The following is a 19,550-nucleotide window of genomic DNA, read 5'->3' on the forward strand; positions in this document are numbered from 1 at the left end:
TTTCTAGCAATTTCATAGCATGGGACAAATCTCTGTAGAGAGAGTCTGGACAGATCTCTTCATCACTCCTGGTGGTACAACATGTCTCTTCCCCTCACTCACTTCAAAACTCTTCCTTAGCACCACTTGCTTCTGCCACATCTCATCCTGCTTAAATCCTGTTAGGAAAGTACTTGCCTTTCCTAATTTCTTTAACTGTTCAGAGGATGAACAAAGAAAGAAAACAGTGTGTCCATTGAACTCATCAGCTTTCTGCAGACCACAAGAGACCTCCAGAACACTGTCGGGGAGACACTGGATTTACCAAATACTTGGAGAGAATGCAGACAGCTGTATTTGTGAAAGGCTTTACTGTGTTAACGGAGACATGTACTGTCAACTTCTACTAGTTTATTACCAGAGGTGTAATAATGTCTGTTCTGTTCTGAGAAAGCTATCGGTGCCCTGCCTGCCTTGTTGACTTAGGGGGGATTAAGTTTCTCACTGAGTGGAGACCATGCGGTTCACTGCTGAACTGCTTGCTGCTGCTTATCTATGGGCAAGGTACAGCCTGCTGATCCCTCAAGAGCATTTCCTCAAACAGCATGGGCTCTCTGGAAAGCCTGGTGCTCATCACGTGTTGTGAAGTTCCTGTGGTTTTCTCCACGAAAAGAAAATCTTAAAGATTGTCTGGAGGTACACTGCTGTATTGCAGCAGCAGAAGGGAAGAAGTAAGATATCTGGAAGGAATTTTGCAGATGAGTTAATGATCAGCGGAGCATGAAGAATGGTACCAACACAGCCTGCATCTCTTTGCCAAGGAATCTAGCATCCTACTGAGGACTGGAGGCCATAAGCAACAGGGGAAAATGAAAGATGAATTGCAGTTAGGCAGACAAACAAGCAGTACTGGAGGAAAGTTCCAGCAGCTGGAGCTGAACTTCATTCACAGTTTTCTCACTCTTTTGACTTAACTGCTTTTGCTAATTTTGATAACAATCTCAATGAGAACGCGGGATCACGACCGTTGTTATTTCATCAGAGTTAGCCAAACTTGGTGAGAGTTTAATGAAAACAGCAAGGCTGCACTCTTTGATGTTCCCTCTTCTATCTAGCTCTGGAAAGAACAGTTTTAGAGCTCTATTTTTAAAATTTATTTTAAATCTGGGTTTGTACATTGTGGAAGGTGGGGGTGAAAGTCTGGCTTCATTCAGATCAGTGGGAGTTTTGCCATGATTTGCATGGGCCAGAATTTCATCCTTGTTTATGTAGTTTTGCAGCCAGGCTGAAGAGCTATTAAGATGCCTGGGCCAGAAAAAAAAATCTTGAATCTCAACATTTTTTTCACTATTGCAAACAGTTGGGGTAAAAATGCTGGGAAAGTCCCAAGGAAATTGAACTGGTATAGAAGTCATGTGTTTAGCTGGCTGTGTTTTAGATGCTTTTTCGTGTTCTCCATCTTCTCTCTCTGTGCCTGAACTGAGAATGATTTGCTGCAGATCAACCCGATCTGCAGAAAGCTGCAATCCTGATGCGGAGCCATCTGCATTGCCTTCAATGGCAGGGGAATGCTGGGTAGCTTTTTAAGATCAGATAATAGCTGGGTGCAAGACAACCTGAAGTCTGAACATACTTAGTAAGCAATGTTCCTGACTAATGTAGGCAGCAGTTGGTTTAATAGCAATCCACATCTGGTAGCCAAGGCGCTATGGGATGTGCTTGGATCAGGTTTGGGCATGCACCAGATGAAAAACTGCTCTGTTAGGCGAGTTGCTTTTTGTAAGCTGCCATTACAGGTCAGTGCAACACTGAGCCATGTGTGAGGTTTTCTAGGTCACACTTTTGTAACCGTGAATTGGCACCCATGGGGTTTTCAGGTGGTCTTTCTATATCCAGTAGCACTCATCAGCTTCTACATTCCCCAGTCTGTTTCTGCACAGCCAAGAGCATGTGCAGCTGTTCATTTCATTTGACAAATCCTGCACCTCATATTCCAGGATAAGTCAACATACTTAAAGTTTCTGTTTTGGGTAGAACAGTGAAACCAGTTTTGGGTAGAACAGTGAAACCAGTAAGTGGCAGTGTAGCTTTTACCCCAGTAGTTGTACTGATTTTAAAAATGGTTACAGCTATGCAGCTTCATTCCCTAAAACATCCCTAAGGATGCAATGTGCCAGACAAACTAATCTGAGCGTCCGCAGAAGTCTGTGACACTTGAAAGTGGTTGTGTGATTTTAAATTGATTCAGTTTAATTGTGTATCAACCAAGCATGTTCTGTAGGGAAAGTTACACTGGTACCACGAAGGCTGTACTGCATTATTAGAGCAGGCATCTCTTAAGGTAGAGGTTTGAGCTAAAAATAAGCCACTCAGTCCAAGTGGCCACATAAGGTTGTGCTATGCTACATAGCTTATCTGGTAGCAGTGACTTCAGAGGAACTACGCTGAAGAATGCAAGAAGAAAATTTGGTCCCAGGCTCTGATCTCAGAAGCTCACATAGGCCCCAGAAGTGTATAAAGCAAGCATTTATGCTTGTTTGGTGCAGCACTTTATCTTCTTTGCACAGAATATGCCTCAGAAGAATCAGAATCTGGTCAAGTACAGACTAATCCTGGACCTGAACATGATGGCTGAAGAGTTGCTGGACTGGATCCTACAGGCCTTGTTAAAAAAAAAAAAAAGAAAAGAAAGAAAGAAAGAAAGAAAGAAAGAAAGAAAGAAAGAAAGAAAGAAAGAAAGAAAGAAAGAAAGAAAGAAAGAAAGAAAGAAAGAAAGAAAATAAAAAAGGAAAAAAAAAAGGACAAACCCAACAGTCCTGCTGACACAGGTTGGATTTTTGCTTGAGGGAGACCTACAAGGTTTGACACTTGGTGAATGAAAAGTGAAATAGTTGGGGTAAGTTTCCCATTTCTTAAAATAAACATGCCAACACTCCCATCAAAAACAATGCTCTGAACAGAACCAGTTTGTCTTTGTCTCTTAGTCAGGACCCACCAGAGAGAATTCTGTTGAATCTTGCCAAGATGCTGGTGGCTGCAATAAATTGGATATAAACAGGGCAAAGGGACAGCCCACGGGACTTCCCTTGCCCCCTACCAGTGGAAAGGGATGGGTGAGATTTCCCTGCTGTTCAGCTGCTGGTTAACAGAAGAAGCTGTTTTCTATTTGGGCTTGCACTGGTTGAGCAGCTCCGTCTGCAGCTGTATCGTGTTACACACTGTTATGCAACCCCATCCTCTCTTGCAAACAATGACAGGAGCAACCTAAATCATGAAACATAAAGACTATAATTAAAGAGGGGAAAGTGCTTATTTTGCATTCGGATACCCACAGCCAATTCAGATTAGCTGAACTAGCAAATCTCTTGGCACAGGCTTAATGAGGATAACATTTGCACTGGACTAAATGATGGTTGTTTTACCCCACTGTCGGCCAAGACAGTAGTGTAACCTGACTAATGCTGTCATGGCTTGGACAGTTCTCTCTCTTCTTGACAGACAGTGAGATTTACACCAGGAACAGGAGCCTTAAAGTCAAAGGCTCTGCCTCAGATTTCACGACCGCTAACACCCAGGGGAGCCCTGGTCCAGGATGATGCTTCAGGTCCATGTCTTATGAAGGGACGTTTGCAAGTCCACAGATCTGACAGCATCAGCTAAGACTTGGAGCAGTAACTCCATGCTGGGCATACCCCTGCACACTGGCTGGGAAGTTTGTGCATCCATACAGCTTGTTGCTGCATTTGGCTGTGAAAAGTGGAAGCCCCCAGCCAGGAATTCTGAATTTGAAGAGCGTGTGACTGTGCAAACGCCCTAAAGCTTCAGAAAGGAAAATGTTCTTGAGTCCCGTACCTCCTCCCTCCCACCTCTTATAGAAGAAAAAAGTCATAGATTTTAAGATCTGATATTTTAGATTTTTCTTGCTGGAGGTCTTCCTTGGGGAATCTAGATTAGTAGCTTACTCAGGCGTTAATGGAACAGCAGCTGTTTAATGTTAAACAAAGAGAGATTTTTGTCCAACTGATTGCTAGATATTTGAGTTAAATAAGAATTAATTAAGAATAAAGGCCCCGCTTCCCTTTTTGCATGCAGTTTTCACCCTTGTGAGCATCTCCATGGGACTCATTTGAGTTTTCTGATTTGTGCGACAGTCGTTTGGACTCCATAAATTCTGAGTAATATGAAAAAAAAAAAAAGTAAATGTTATTATATAGCAGCCTTGGTGGCAGATGAAACTATATACCTGTGAAATCTTCAGTTGACCCCAAGGATATCCAGTGGGGGGGAAAACAGCCTAAGTGTAAAATATGGGGAAGATGATTCAGCACAATTTTGATGCTGGTAGCTCCACCCATCTGTTTTAATCATACATCTTCCCCTTTTCTTGCTGTAATCGTTTTCTACATGTAGTTAGAATTATTTTACAGATCACTGAATGCCAGAAATGATGCAAGTTACACTGTCCCAGTATCAGTGACACCCACATCTTGCTAATTTATATTGGATATGAAGATAATTACCCGTGACTTTAGGCAAGTAGGACAGCAGTTTAGTTTATGGAGAGTTCTGCAAAATACTGATGATAAAACACTGCAGCATCTGTACCCCTGGTTGCAAAGTGAATACTTTCTTGTCCCACTGCTGTCAAAAACCTTGCATTATCCCTTGCCACAGCCATCCCATCACAGCCAAAAGCTTATCTATCTGAAGGGTCAGGCAGCTCCTCAAATAGGAAGACGTTGCACGATATTGAATAACAGCTCTGTTTCTACATACACATGCATTTTTCACAGTTAATCCCTCATTCCTTTTCCTCACTCTCTGAGAGGAAAAGTTCAGGCATCTTAGCCTTGAAAACAGCTCTTTGCTGCCCAGACAATTAGCTAGATTTAAGATGCAACAGGTTATTCCGCAGAGGCATCATTAGGGCTGGGGGCTGTGTATAAGAAGGCGCAGTATCACATTTTGCTGACTGCAGTATCAGTCAGACACGAGATACTGCTTGTGCCAACACAGCGAGCTAATTCTCCATCCCAGACGTACCTACAGCCCAGCTTTCCCTCCAGGCCCCACAGCTACCTCCCTCTGGGTTTTGGGCCCCCCATTTCTGTGCACATCCTGGGACAAGAACCACAGCAAACCTGGACCAGCCTAGTCCTGCTCCTGCTCAGCTTTGCCATCGGCTTTGGGTGGGAACCATGATGATTTTACATGCTAACATGCCCTTAATTGCATCTGCTTTTAGATGCCTCCTCCCCCTAGCTTGGCTGAGTTCAGAGCACTGAATTCATCCTGTGCCTGAACGTATAGCAGGTGACTGGTTTTACGTGCTGGTAGAGATGAGGCATAATTTCAAGGCTACAGGGCACAACTGAGCCTGGGCAGGCGGTTTGACTGGGGAGGCAGGGGGGATTTGCAAAGCGGAGCTAATGGGGTTAACCCAGCACTCCCTTGCCTTTAGGGCTGTCCTGGCTTGCTCACCTGCTTTTAGTCAAGTGATGAAGAAGCAGCTGGTGCAAATCACCATTTTCATTACCGTTACATTTGGCCCTGGTGGAGGCAAGAAGCAAATTCTGAGTTGGGGGTAGCTTTTGCCCTCCCTTTAGAAAGGGAGGAAATGGAAGACAGGATGGCTGGAAATGTTGTTCCTAGTGCAGGTTCCTCCTCTCTCTCTCTCTCATGGAGAGACAAGCTCGTACACTGTTTGTCTTCAGGAGCTTTTTCTCTCCTCTTGTTGCTTTTCTCAACCTGAGGGTACTATTTCCAGATAAATTTGCAAAAAAGTATGTTGTTTGCTTTTAATTCTATGACTATGGGCTTAAGTTCAAAGACAACTGCTATTTTTTTTTCTTCCTTCCAAAAAAACACAAGAAAGGCTGCTCAGAAACATTCAGAACTAAGCTGATGATGAGAATGAGAGAGAATGTGGTTCTCTGCGATACTGCAAGGAGGGTAGGGAGCAGCAGTTGCCTATGGAGCACCAGAGAAAGTGAGGGTGTTGTGTTTGTTGTTTTTCTTCTTTGCTAGTCGCTGGTGTCTCCGCTGCAACAGTACTGGGGAAGGTATTTGTATGGATCACAGTGCCTTGCTGCATGGAGGAGCAGTTGTGTATTTGATATGTCTTCAGAAGTCACGTATTTACAAAGTCAGATGCTGACATCAAACACTTGGTAACTTAAGAAGATGGAATTGTATGTTATGCTGGTGTATCCTTCTCTTTTCCTCCATGTCTTCCCTTCATCTAGATTACAAGTCTGTTTTCTACTTTAACTCTCTACTGCCAAAAGTCATTTAAAGTAGGTTGTTCTCTTTTTCAGCTTTCTTTGACTCCAGTCAAAGAGTTAATCTATTCTACATATGTTAAATACAAAGGTTCTCTTCTGGCTCAAGTGCTGCTTTGCAGAAGTCTGTCCTCCCCTTCCTTCTCCCTCCTCCTCTTTTTTTTTTTTTGAATCAAATTTATGGTTGCCTCTCCACAGAGCATGACAGTTTCTTTTACTATTATTTTAAGTAAAAAATATAACTGCCGTGGTGTCCCACTTCCTGGATGACATTGGCAACCTTATGTGTGGCTACTGACATTTCAAGAGAACCATCTTGTACGGGCAGGCTGTGTTTGGCTAAATTTAGCAAGCCACGGATCAAGTGGCAAGTATGTTCCACCCTGGAACCTATTTTAGGTAGGGACTCAGCATAGGCACCAAGAGGTTAAAAAGTTGTGTGGGGGAGGAGGAAAAAAAAAAAAAGACAAGAAGCAAAATATTTTGCAAGAATTGTTGCTATGTTCTAAGCTTCAGCTTGTGAACGCTGAGGCTCTGAATCACGTTCACTGGGGAAACAGCTGCAGCTGTTTAAGATGCTACTGCTCCTCAGCTGTCTGTTACCTTCTTTTTGCAGGCTGGGGCCTTAGCACAAACCTTCCTCAGCAGCTTAGGCTCAATGGACTGGATTCTAACCTGAAGTAAATAAGAAACAGGCACAGGCCCCTTTCCCCAGTGTTACGTGGGAGGGCAGCATCCCCTCCCAGGAGGGCTGGGGTGGGCATGGATGTTGCAGGCAGCCACAGCAAGTTTCTGTAATGGGTCTGGAAAACTGCATTTATGTGCACTCAGAGCCTGAGAGTCCTGACTGTGCTCTGGTGTCCCAGATACTGAAATATGCTTCTACAGTTCAGCTGTGACTGGGTTAGTTAAAATTGTTTTGGAAAATTGACTTGGCTAAATCACAGAGAAACCATGGTGTGGACACGCTGGTCTGTAATTAATTGATGAGCGCTAACCAGATAAAAACCGGTTGTCAGCTCGTGTTAAGTGCATTCATATGGGCTTGTGCGTGTTTAGCCAAGCAGTTCAAACCCTGTTTTTATTCGAGTGCTTCTAGACCCAGTTTACTCCCTCCTGTGAAGGGAGGTGTGAGGCTCTCCCAACGCAGAGGTGCACAGCCATGTGCCCATCCTCTCCCTGCTGCCAGGGCTGCCCAGAGATGGGAGATGCAGAGCAGACTGCTTCCCTGGGAGCTTTGCCAGCGACTGACTCAAGGCAAAGTATCTTGGGGACTGGCTGTAATGGATAAGAGCCGCACCCGGGCTGGTTAAATAGCACACCTGGTGCCGTCTGCTCCAGCAGCAATTGGGAAAGATGCTTGGTGTTTCCTGGCATAGCCCCCTGACAGTGTGCCCGCGGCTCACCTGGGCTCAGCCGCAAGCAGTCCTACGAGCTTGCACAGCTTCGAGGTCTCATGTTGCCCCAGCCAGCACGGGTGGGGAGCTGGCACGGTCCCTCTCCTTCCCCGCTGGAGAAGGGAGATGGGTGAAACTCGGCTGGGGGCAGCTGAGTCACTTGCTCCTGGGACAGCTTGCTGCTTCTCACTTGAGGATCCAGACAGATGTGAGCAATGGGAAGGGACAGCTGCCTTCTGGAGGGGATGCTGGGCTGGGAATGCAGAAGTGTGAGAAATTCCCTGCTGTGTTACTGGCCTCAGTTTCCCTTGGAAACAAAGTAGGGCTAATAATTATTCTATCACAAAGTTCCAGGTCTGGAATATTGAATGTTACTTAAGGGAGTGTTTGTGGGACTATCATTTGTTTTGTGGTTTTATTACCAGCAATAGCACTTACTGAAATGGAAACAATCTGGGAATCTAGCAGACTTCTCATCACATAGTTTGCTTTCTTTCACGGAGCTCCAGTCTATTGATAAACTAGTTCAGGGTCTTCTATGCCAGCTGTTAGTGCAGTGTGAAAATAAGCACTGTGAAGATTTTAAAGTGTTTTGGTATCACAGTCACAGGAAAAAGAAGAGGGTGTTCCGCACTTTTTTGTTATGATGCACTAAACAGGCTCTTATTACTAAACATTAACACACAGATTTTGACCAGCATCAAAAAAGGCATCCTGGCAATGGGGAAACAACTGGTGCAGTAAGTGATTCTGGTGCCCAGTGTTTAGGAGAGATGCTTTTCTAAGCATTCAGTACTCTTATTTGTCACAAAAAGCGTGACAGCGCTCAGCCGTAAAAAAACCCTTTTAATTCTCTACAAAAACAGAAGGCTGTGTTTAGCCATACTCATAATCGTAAAGTTGGGGGGAGGAGGGGAAACAGCCCTGGAAGGAAGTGTGCCTCTTCCTCCTGCTCATGTCTCCCATCCTCCCCATTGGGGGGGGGGGGGGGGGGGGGGAAGGAAGCCTAGGTATTCCTCCCAAACCTCTCAGAAAAAGAGCAGAAAACTGATTTGATAATGATGATTTTAACGCTGCTTGTAAAAGCTAAGCAAAAGATGGCAGAATTCAACTCCTGAAAATGTCACCTTGGCCTTATCTAGGAAGACCCAGGTAGGAGTACAATCTTCAGATCAGACTCATTCTCCCCCATTTTCATTTCTATAAATGTGAGCTGGAGAAGTAGGGGCTGTTTCAGTCTCTGCTTGCAGGACTCAGCAGTGTTAAAGAGAGAGCAATACTTCAAGGCTGCTTGGAAAGAGAAGGAATTTAATTCCCACCTTAATCAGTGAAATGGGCTCTTTCTTATTGATTTTGGTGAGTGCTGCAGCAGATGCTAATAAACTGGAGTGGAATTGCAAATAGACTAAACCTTGCTGAGACAGGTGATAGAGAGGGGATCTGCTGCCCATTTATGATGTGAATAAGGAAAAGGTCTCCAATGGAAATCAAGAGGTGCAAATACTTGAGCCCCAGGTCCAACAACACGCTCCTGACAGGCAGCATGGGCTTCTGCGGGCTATTGACTTTTCAAATATGCAAGGGCTGAGAAGAGTCAGTGAAATTATAGTGCACTTTTAATGATGGAGGAAGGCTGTCCTAATGTTTAATTGCTGCTGAACACACCAACTCTCCTTTTGCCTCTCTTCCTTGTCCCTGACTCTGAAACAAACCAGAGGGAACCAAAAATTAACCCTGTGCCTCTCACACCCCCAACAGTAATTTTTTTTTCCCTCTAGCAGGATCAGCTTGCTCAACCTGCTTGCTTTGGGATGGCAGGGGTGGTTGTGCTTGCCTGAGGGAGAAGCACAGCTGTGGATGGGGCTTGTGAGAAGGTAAGAGGCACCATTCTAAGTGTGATTCTCAGGAAAAAGTCTGCTGAACCTTGTGTTGGCAGCTGAAGCCGTTAATGAACAGGCTATGCATCTGCTGTGGGGTATAGGCAGCTGCATTAATGTGTGGTGTTGACAAGTTTGCTGGCACACTGTCTTGTTAATGGAGGTGGCTGGGGTGCAGGTACCTGCCATGGTCAGATCTCCCCTCTGCAGGGGAGGTCACCAAAGCTGGCAGCACCCTTGAGTCCTGCAGCAGGAGTAGTCAGAGCTGCTGTCAAGGTCTGAAGAGGCTTTCAAATGGAGTATGAGCTTCAAAAAGGGACATAAGAATGTGAGCAAATACATCGCTTTGCATTGTTTGATCTTTGTGCTCACGTGGGGGGGGGGGGGGGGGGGGCCTGGGGGAAGGAATTTATGCATTCTTTGTGAGGGATGGAGGGAACACCTTATTCAGCTACCAAAACGGCTTGTAACGGAAACTTGCCGCTCCCTACATTTTTGGCTGGCTGCTGAGGTCAGATGGGATAACAGCAGTGCTGTGTTGGAGTTAGCATTTGTCCTAGTTACTGAGGAGAGAGCTCTGTCTTCTTGACATAGGTTGAAATCGTCTCCCTCTATGGACACATGATATTTAAGTCATTAGTGTGTGAGGAAATATTTATCACAGAAATATTAAAGTGCTAGGAAGGTGGCTTTGGTACAAATCAAGAGGATTTTTTAACTGGAAGCTTTCTGTTTTCATGCCACTTGCATTGTGTTGATGTGTGACCCTAGTTACACCAACAAGCAAAGGCCCAGCAGGACAGTTCATAAAGCTCATAGCTTGGTCATTGCTTTGTGTTTCTTTTCCTTTGGAGGGACTTTCAGAGCCAGCCACTCCTACCCTGAAGGTGATGGAAGAGGCAGTGCCCGGGGCACATTTTTTGTTTCATGATGGCCTTTCCTGTAACAGAGTCCAGGTGTGAGCCCTTGTTATGGGAGAGGAGGAGCTGCCAGGTCCTTAAGAAAACTGCTAATTGGGCTGGTTGCCAGACAATCAGTGCTTGTGGGTAGCTCCTCTACTAAATTCAAGGAACTCTTAGAAAATGGCTTGCTCATGAGCCATTGCTCATAGCCCGGGACCCCTTTCCTGGTAGCCTTGTTGGGAAGCAGGGTAGGTGCATGCTTGCAGCACAGGTAACGTTTCTGAGAGGTGTCGAGCAAATTGCATGTACACAAGTTAGTTCTTCCACCTGGGCATGCTGTGTTATGTTCAGGGAGGATCAGATGTGTAGTACTTGCATATGGTGAGAAGAACTTGTGGCCTGTCTGGCTAGAAATTTGGACGCCACTGTCCTGGAGCACATAGTTTGCAAAGCCTCATTTACTGGTAGTTTCTGCAACTGTGGTAGAGAAGGGCCAAGTTTCAGGGAGAAAAAATGGCCATGAGAACTTTTAAATCACTAAAAAAAGACACAGGCACTGCAATCTTTGCTATGACTCATCTGGGCTGTTATTTGAAAGAGACAGTCTGATGAGCAGTTGTAGACCTCCTTGCTCAAGGGGAGCAGTACTCATTTGTGAACTCACTGAAGTCCTGAAAGCAGAATTGGTGTAGGTGAGTGGTTCCCATGCTGAGCCTCTGACCACTGATTTCCCTCTAACCACTGCCAGATGCAGCTTAGGGAGAGCTAGCAGGTCATGGCTGGCTAGTTTCTTCCCACCTGTTGCTTCTACTGCTACTGAGCAAGTCTAAGAAGTTAAAATCCAGCAGATGTTTCCTCGTGGTTATCTTTCTCCTGCAAACAACTAATGAAATAGTTGCAAGAGTATCAGTGATTCCTGGATGATAGGTTTTTGAGCTGCAGTGAGTGTTGCAAAGGGGCTGGGGAGGGTCTACAAGGAAAGCTGTTGCCTTCATTACTGATGTGAGTGGAGATAACTTCAGGATGTTTCAGCCAAGTTTTTTTCCACTTTGTACTTTATTCCAAATTCACTGAGAGTCAAAGCACTGCTGTGAACTGCAGTAGCTTGTTCAGTCACCTCCACAAGCCATGTTCCTGTGGGGCCTTGCTGGGACATGAAAGTGCCAACAGGAGTTTTGTTAAGTCTTGCAGCGCTGCTACCTCCTCCCTGGAGATTATGGATCCGTCGAGTCCCAGCAGGAGCGAGTATGTCCCCCGAGCTCAGCAAGTCTTGGTGCAAACTGCTGAGAGAAGGTAGGTTTGTGCCATTTCCCTGCCTGGGAGCCTGAGTGGCTGGCACAGGGCAGGTGAGCTGCTGTGGAGGACTGTGGCTGTTGCCATCCATGACTGCTGTTTGCTCAGGGAGCAGGAGTCGGGGCGCTGAGCTGTGATAACGCCTCCCTTGTGATAAAGCACTCTTGTTGTTTGCCTGCTCGGTCAGAGCCAGGTAGGTGTTCTGCCTCACAGTGCATTGAGGGTGTAGGCTGTTCAAAATAAATTAATTAAAAGGGACTTTGAATGGGCTGGGGCCAGGTGCCAAAGGGTTAAAACAGAACAGTTCCGGTAGTTGCTGGAGGCAGAAAGTTGTATAACATCACCTTATACAGAGTAAACATCTCTATCTTAGCCAGTCCTTTACAGTGCTGATGTGAGAGAGAAACACTCATGCAATCATAAAGCCATCGTCTGTTTTAAGGAGTCTATTCTTAATTCAGCCGAGCTTTTTGCGATGGTCTTTCGGCATCCTCAAGGCAGGAGAAAAAAAAAAAAGACTGGGGAGGAGGTGGGAGGGAAAAGAGACGACTTGTGGCAAGCCTCAGTGGTTTAACAGTGCCACCTCCTGGATGGCCGTGAGAGGCGGGGATGTCCCCTGCCCGGCGACAGGCTTTGCACTGACGTGTCCCACCCCGAGGAGCTACCAGCAGAAGACACCGGGTCCCACACAGCGACTTGGGGCTCCTGCAGCATCTTGCTAAGTGCTGAGCAGCGTGGGGCTGCAGGGGGAAAATCAGCTGCAGCTTATACCTAGGTGGCACAGCAGCCAGAGACAGTCTTTGGAGTACGAAGGAGGCTGGCCAAGGCAGGATACTTCCACTTCATGCAAAAATATCCACAAGACTTTGGTATTTTTTCATCTGTGGGGGATCTGCCCTGATCTCACTCACCTCCCTCCAAGGGATGGAGGGCTCGGATTGTAAAACATTTTATTTCAAGGGGAGGGCGACAGGGGAGGTCCTCTTTGGGAAGGTCAGAACAGTTTTTCTGATACCAATATTTAAGCATTATTTATGATTAATTATCAAAAAGTGATAATTAAATGTACTAGGTAGGAAGCTATTTTAAAATGAAAAGCCTGTTCCTATAACGCTGGTCCAGGAAGTTTTGACATCAAAGTATTTCAGGTTTTTTGTTAATTCCTCATGAAGGAGGTGACCCTCTAGATTTTTTCAGCATAGCATTGTTTTCTAGTACGCTCTTCCCAACAAGCTGTAGGGACAGGTTCGGCTCACAACTGAGGAAAAGGTGTAAGGGTTTACTGGTGTGAAGGGGTTACCTGCGACCTTGTCCTTTAGGCTCCTAACTTCCCTATTAACACCAATTAATCCAGGGCCTGTGCTCAGTGCTGCTATGAATTCATCCTGAGCCAGGATGGTGTTAGGGCAGTGTGGCCCCTCCTTGATGGGGCATCAGCTCACCTGTGTCTCCCACTGAGGAGATGGGGTTTGGGGCAGTGAGGAAGAGGCCATCCCTGGTAAGCCAGCAGGATGTGGCTCCAGCTCCGGAGGAGACCTCTGTCTGGGAGCTTTGCTCTGCCATGGATGCTGTGTTTGTGAGCAGCCAAGGCAGATGTTCAGGCCCAGGGTGGATTTTCTGGGGTACACCAGCTGCTTCAGCATGCTCTCAAGAGCACCTAGAGATGGTTAGGACCTTATGGGTCCTAACCTATCTTCCCTCTTGAAAGAGACAGTTTATCTTTGCAGAGGCTCTCACTTATGCAATATAGCAGAGCATGTGTCTGATTTTTCCCTCTGTTGTACCACTTTGGCAGTGTTCCCTCCCTTCCTCCTCACTTTTGTCCATCCTACAGTGTTTTCTGTGGGTGCAGTCACTATGTAGGAAGCACGAACGAGCAACCTGGAGTGGCAGAAACTTCTTGAAATTACTTTGTCAGAAAAGCCTGGTAGTATGATAGAGTCTCCTGAATGGCACTTCAGCCTGCAGCGGGGTGATACGGAAACCTCAGCAGTGCTTTAGTCGTAAGGAATGCTGCATCTGGGATTTTGACCCTTCAGCTGCGCGGAAGGATTTGTGGTAGGAAGCAGGCCAGGGAACTAACTGAGCCTAAAATAAGCAAATAAAACCACAGCACAACTCCTGTGTGTTGACAGGACCAGGAGCTCCTTCAGTGAGTTCTGCTGCTGAAGGACTCATAGCAGCAGAATACAATTGAAGTGTTGGACTTCATTCAAATTAGATTGAGTCTTCCTACCAGCCCTTTCTGCTGTGTGACCACCAGTCTGTTTCTAGGAGGCCTCTCCACTTATTTCATCTTTTAGACTGCAAACTGCTGTCCAAACAAACTGCTTTGCTTGGTCTGGCTGCTTCGTTTTAGATTGAGCTAAAGATGTTTCACACCTTAATATTCTTCTGTTGTTAGCTCTGTCTCATCAGTGTTTGGGGTTTCATTTTAAGTAGGAGGTTAAAAAAAAAAACAAAAACAAAACAAACAGAACCAGGCAGAAACAACACAGAAAATCTGCAGATAATATGCTTCATAATCCTGATGGAAATCTCAGTTGTGTGAAGGTCTGCCTGAAGAGATCGTGATTGCAGCCAAGCCAATGCAGAAAAATTTCCCTGAACTGCCTCACAGATGGACTGGAGGACTGGAGATGATGTGTTGTGCCTTTGTGTGTGTGCGTGCCACAGAGTATTCAGGTGTGATTTAAAATCTGAGGTACTTCAGAGTCTACTTGAATTAGAGCTTCTTATCTTGGTTGTTCTGGGGATTTGCATCCATTTTGCTCTTTCTGTCTGACCAGCAAATGCCAGTGTCAGCGGTTTGCTATTCAGACAAGATTATGAGACACTTGTGTGAGCAAGCAGCAGTGGTGTGGAGTAGAAAAACTCTGCAGTGTTGTTTCCTTGCCACGTTCTGCAACTGCAGAAGCAAAACTCATCTTAGCAGTGGCTTCAGGCCTGCTTGTTTGTTTGTACTCATCATCCAGAAGGTAACAATGTGTTTATAAACGTGTCTTCTGTTGTGTGTTCACCTTTAGAGGTGTTGATGAAAGAATTAGGGATGGAAAATATTGTGTATTCCTGATCTGGATCTACAGTTCCCTAACATCCAGGGAGAACAAACCAAGCTATGAATAATAAATACAGGCTCTGGGGCAAAACTATTTTCCATTCATAAAATTCAGTAAAGGCTGAGTAGTAATTTCTAAACACGTTGAAAAGCAACAAGAACTCCATCTTGGGACCAGAAAGCTTCTGATGGCTTCTTCAGCTTTTGCTATGCCACTGTTAATAGGTAAATTGGTCTCCAGCTGACTGATGCAGCTTGGTTTAGTTCCCAGCCTGAGTAGTTTGAACTTGAAAAAATAAGGGAAAAACAAAACCCTTTTTTCCTTCTTTGATTTTTCTCTTGGCTTTCAGAATGGGAAAGCCAAATGGGTTAGCGGGAGCGTAACTTGAATAAATAAAGTAGGGAGAACAGATGAAAGTTGTAGCATTGTGTTTTGGGCTGAATTAAAAGCTATTGAGCAGACTCTGACATTTCTGAGATGATGGGGTAGTGACTGGCATCTTGTGATCTGATGTTGGTCCTGCAGTTACCCAAGGGGTTCTCTGGGGCAACAGGCAGAGCGCTCCTTGGAGAGAGGTAAAGCACCATCATTTGATTTGGGTACTTTAGGATTTGGGTATTTCAGTAAAGGGTATCTTGAGCATTCAGTAGGAAAACCTGATTATGACTTGCTCTCCTCCTGCCCTGGAACAGCCTGTTGCTTTTCTAACTGTTTGTCAAGTGGCTAAAGGAGGTGAAGTTTTGCAAGGGACAAGAAAGCACCCTGGATCAAAGTATCGCATTTTTCAAGGTAAGGCTGCATCAAACTGTGGAGAAACAAATCAGCATGGTGAAGAACAATCTGTGCATTTTATCACTCTGACCTCAGCTGTAAAACCTGCCATAAGAAAGCTAATAAAATGGGAGCCACACAAGCAAACAGAGGGCACGGGATTATCAGCAAACATTTATTTTGGCTCTGGTGGAGCCACTCTCCTGATCAAAGCGGCTGGAGTTTGAACCTCCTAAGTTGTTCCCTGCATGGTTTGGGAGTGCCTTGCTCCTGCACTGATGGCATCAGTATGCTCTGTGCAGCTGAGTGGAAGAGGGAAGATATGGTAGGGAGAAGGAAACTGCATGTGAGGCTGTTGTACTGCAGTGTGAGACAACAGTAGCTCATTTTAGCTTTGCCAGCTGCTGCCTGGGTTAGGAAAACAACCTAAGGCTTATTGTATAACTAGATAGTACAGGCATTATCATAGGGCCAACGGGGAATGCTTTACCATCTTGCAGGCTCATTCCTGACAGACTGAGAAGCTCTGCAACCCTTATCATCAAAATACCCCGCTGGCAGAAATCCCCCAGAGCCTCAGGCAGGGTTCTTTGAGAGCCTCTTCTTCTGTCCGATCTCTCTGTTCAGGCTTTGCGCCAACTGGAGATGCCTGAATCCCTCTTAGCAATTTGTCTCCTGGCTGATGCTAACTGCTCCTCTGTGATCCTTTCAGGCTCCTTGGTCAGTGTCCTGTGTCCATGGAGGCGGAGGGTTCTCAGTGGGTGAACGTGGTGCTCAGTCTTACTTATTGGGGAAATATTTAATGAGCTTCTGGGAGCAGCTGACATGGATGAAAAACACCGTAATGGTATGGAAACAGAGGGAGGAGAAAGTTTTAAGGCCTCACGAGCAGGATCTTTCTATGCAAATATTTTGTTTCACTGTATAGGTTTAAGAGCAGAACAAAGGCAGCTTTATTTCTGACTTTTATTGCTGTTTGTTTTCTCACTATTTTTATTCCTTCTGTATCTTTTTCCTTGCATGCTGTTGGGGAAATTGTTGTAGACACTGATGCGCTTGAAATCAGGTCTAGTTTAAGGCCAGCTCCTCATATGTTTAAATCAGAGAGCACTGAGAGACAAATGGGGGAGCTGGGCTGAGAATATCTGCTAATGTGATGGCTTTTCTCAATGGGCCAGGGCAGCCCTGGAGAACCATGTAGTCCCTGTCCCAGAGAAGAGAGCAGGGGAGTGCTAAGGGAAGAGTTAACCCTGTAAGTGTTAGTCTGTAGAGGATTGCCTCATAATACACATTTATACAATTCTTATTTTTAAAAGGCTCTGTGTTACCTAGCCAGAGCTAGGTCAGGGTAATAATATTCCAGGGGGCCTTCTTGGAGGTGTGGGTATTGGGGGGGAATACTACAGCAATCTAGAAGGCTGGCAGAGCATAGAGGGAAACCTCTTTGTCCCAGGGGACTGCATGTGACTTTGTCCTCTTATCTTCCACAGCCAGCTCTCGTCATGTGAGGAAGATGCTGCATCCATCACATGAGGTTTTCCTGTTCAAGGGTGGTTGAACACTGACATGTGCCCCAAGTCTGGCTGAGGGCTTTTCTGGAAGGGAATCCCATCCTACTGCTGTGCAGGAAGGGGGGTTTCTGCAGTGTACAGCCACGTAATGAGACTGGGTGGGCGAGAGCTAGAGTTATGGGTAGACCTTTTCGCTCACCTACGGGTATGCTGTCTTAGAGTGTTGGGTGCGCTATTCATGTCTGACAACCTTGAACTTTGCTTGCTACGATGCTCTGGCAAGTACAAGCATGGCTGAAGTCTCTGACAAGGCTGTGCATGACTTGTGGAAACACTGGTAGCTGTTTCATCTAGGCTTTAGCTGATTACTGAATATACTTGTGGCATGCTGATCACTGTGTTTGCCCAAGCCCTGTGGGAGCTCCTGGGGCTCACGATCCTGTCCTATCCCTCTCACTGAAGCATTTGTCAGTCCTGGGAAGAAGGCTAATTCAGAAGAATCCACTAAAAAGACAGGTCCATATTCCAGGCAGATCCTTTGTCATAGTTCATTGCATGAGAATAAAGATAGCTTTGTGCTTTACCTTCCTTGTGTCCTCAAGGAGAGCCGGCTAGAAGTACTCAGGTGCTTGTTTCTGCAAAACTCATCTGCCTCCTTGCTTGGGCTGCAAACCCGTGGAGGATATTCATCTCACCCTTGCACAGCTGAGCTATATTCAGAGTCTGGATGTTGCTGCAGTGCCCCTATTAAGCTTTTTGAGACTATTTCAGAAAAGGTAACTGCAGTGACTGTCAAGTGTGTTTGAATGCAAGTGTGACTACAGCACAGGCCTGCCGGGACAGCAAGGAGTTCATTAGCTGTTCTGGGATCAAGGAAGATGAGCACTGTTTTTTTTGTTGCTTGACCATGCACAATGGTTGCTGATGAGAGACAGGAATTCAAGGAAGAAGCTGAGGCTGGAGGGGCAAACGTTGTTCAGCTGGTGCCAGAAGCAAGGCTCTGTAATGGGTTTGAGTAATTCCGGCAGCAAAGGGTCAGTGATGGAAGATCTCAAGGGCAGAAGTCTGCTTCCAACTTGAAATTACCAGTTTCTGGGCAGCTGAGACCTCCTGCTTCTGCTGCAGTTGCTCCAGGGGAGCACCATTTGGAGGCAAAAGCTGGCTTGTTTGCTGTGTTTGGCTAGGCTAGGCTTGCTCCGGAGTGTACAGAACATGGCAAATTTGACTAAGAGGAACTTGGCTATTATGGGATCGATTCTTTTTTTTTTTTTGAAGTATAAATGTTTAAACTAGTGCAGGTTTGTTTTCCATCTGGTGAGTCTTTCATCAGATAAAAGACCAAGAGGCTCGGTGGCTAGCACTTGGGTTTTACTCACGCTTTTGTTCTGGAGTTGCAGTAGAAAGGAGCTGAGCAAGCAGACTCTTGTGCGAGTACTACTGCTAAATGCAGCTTTGTTCATTTCATCTTAAGGTCTGTCTCTTCTGATATGGGAATGGGGAGAGGTGAACCTAAACTACTGAGGTGAAGAGAAACTGAGCTTGTATCTGTATTGTGGTACAGTTTTATTAGTGATGAAAACCTAAAACATAACAACGGTGGTGACTTGGACAAACTGCTTCTAAAGCAGCATCACTGTATTAGAGTTGAATTCTGATCTGGGAAGTGGTGGCCAAAGCTGTGATGAGAACTTCCAGCATTTTTTTCCCCTCGCCAGAACAGGCTGAAACCGCAGTATGTTGTGCTCTCTTATCCCATATTGTGGTGCTTGCTGGTTCATGTTCAGCAGAGGTAAGCCTGGCTAACACAAGTTAGGCCTCAAGGACTTGCTCACCTTTAGGATGGCAGGTGAGAGTTTCACTGTGCAGGAGGGAAGAAAGGGACTATCCCTTGCCCGGCAGCTGTTGGCTGCTCTGCAGTGTTGGTCATCTGTGCGGCAGGGATGCTCTTGCTGTTCAGGAATTCGTTTGTGCCGCAAGTGTGTGGGTGTGTAGGACAGAGACCATGTGTGTCAGAGCTCCTGTGTGGCCAGCTGTGAGCCACAGCCCCTGCTGCCCTTGGCGAACCATGCCAAGGTGAGGCATGCAGCACCATGCTCATTACCTCATGAACCTGAGCTCAGCTCCAGCACCCTCCTGTGGCTCTGATTCATGTCCATACCTCTCAAAATGAACATTCAAACCCACTCCTGATCCTTCTCCTACTCTTCCAGTCCCCCAAACAGGTTTCCAGGTCCACGATCTCCAACCCAAGCTCCTGAGCCCAGGTGTTTTCCCTATGCTTGTCTATCTACCTACCCATCAGCTATGCCAGCTGCAAAGGCTCCTGGAATGAGAAGTTTGGGGGTGTGCTGTGGCTGGTAGCATAAGTTGTGTTTACTTCTCATATTGCTCTTTTCTCAAAGCAAAGAGCAGTCTGTCCTCTGCTGACATAGAATGTGTATCAGCATAACTCATGTTTCATATTTAAAAAAAATAAAATA

The 19,550-nt window shown here is 45.8% G+C and overlaps 1 long non-coding RNA gene across 3 annotated transcripts; it reads left to right on the forward strand.

Annotated features, from left to right (window-relative positions):
* Nucleotides 1–5,253: 5,253 nt before the first annotated feature.
* On the forward strand, nucleotides 5,254–19,542 carry LOC308189032. 3 transcript variants are annotated; one of them, XR_013945955.1, is made up of 4 exons: nucleotides 5,254–5,292; nucleotides 15,481–15,577; nucleotides 16,272–16,406; nucleotides 17,050–19,542. It is a non-coding gene; the product is annotated as an uncharacterized lncRNA (long non-coding RNA). The 3 variants fall into 3 exon arrangements; XR_013945956.1 differs by lacking the exon at nucleotides 5,254–5,292 and adding an exon at nucleotides 5,329–5,762; XR_013945957.1 differs by lacking the exon at nucleotides 5,254–5,292 and adding an exon at nucleotides 5,329–5,733.
* Nucleotides 19,543–19,550: the final 8 nt, after the last annotated feature.

This window comes from Anser brachyrhynchus (genome assembly GCF_964034855.1).
Source record: "Anser brachyrhynchus genome assembly, chromosome: 2".
Lineage (NCBI taxonomy): Eukaryota > Metazoa > Chordata > Aves > Anseriformes > Anatidae > Anser > Anser brachyrhynchus.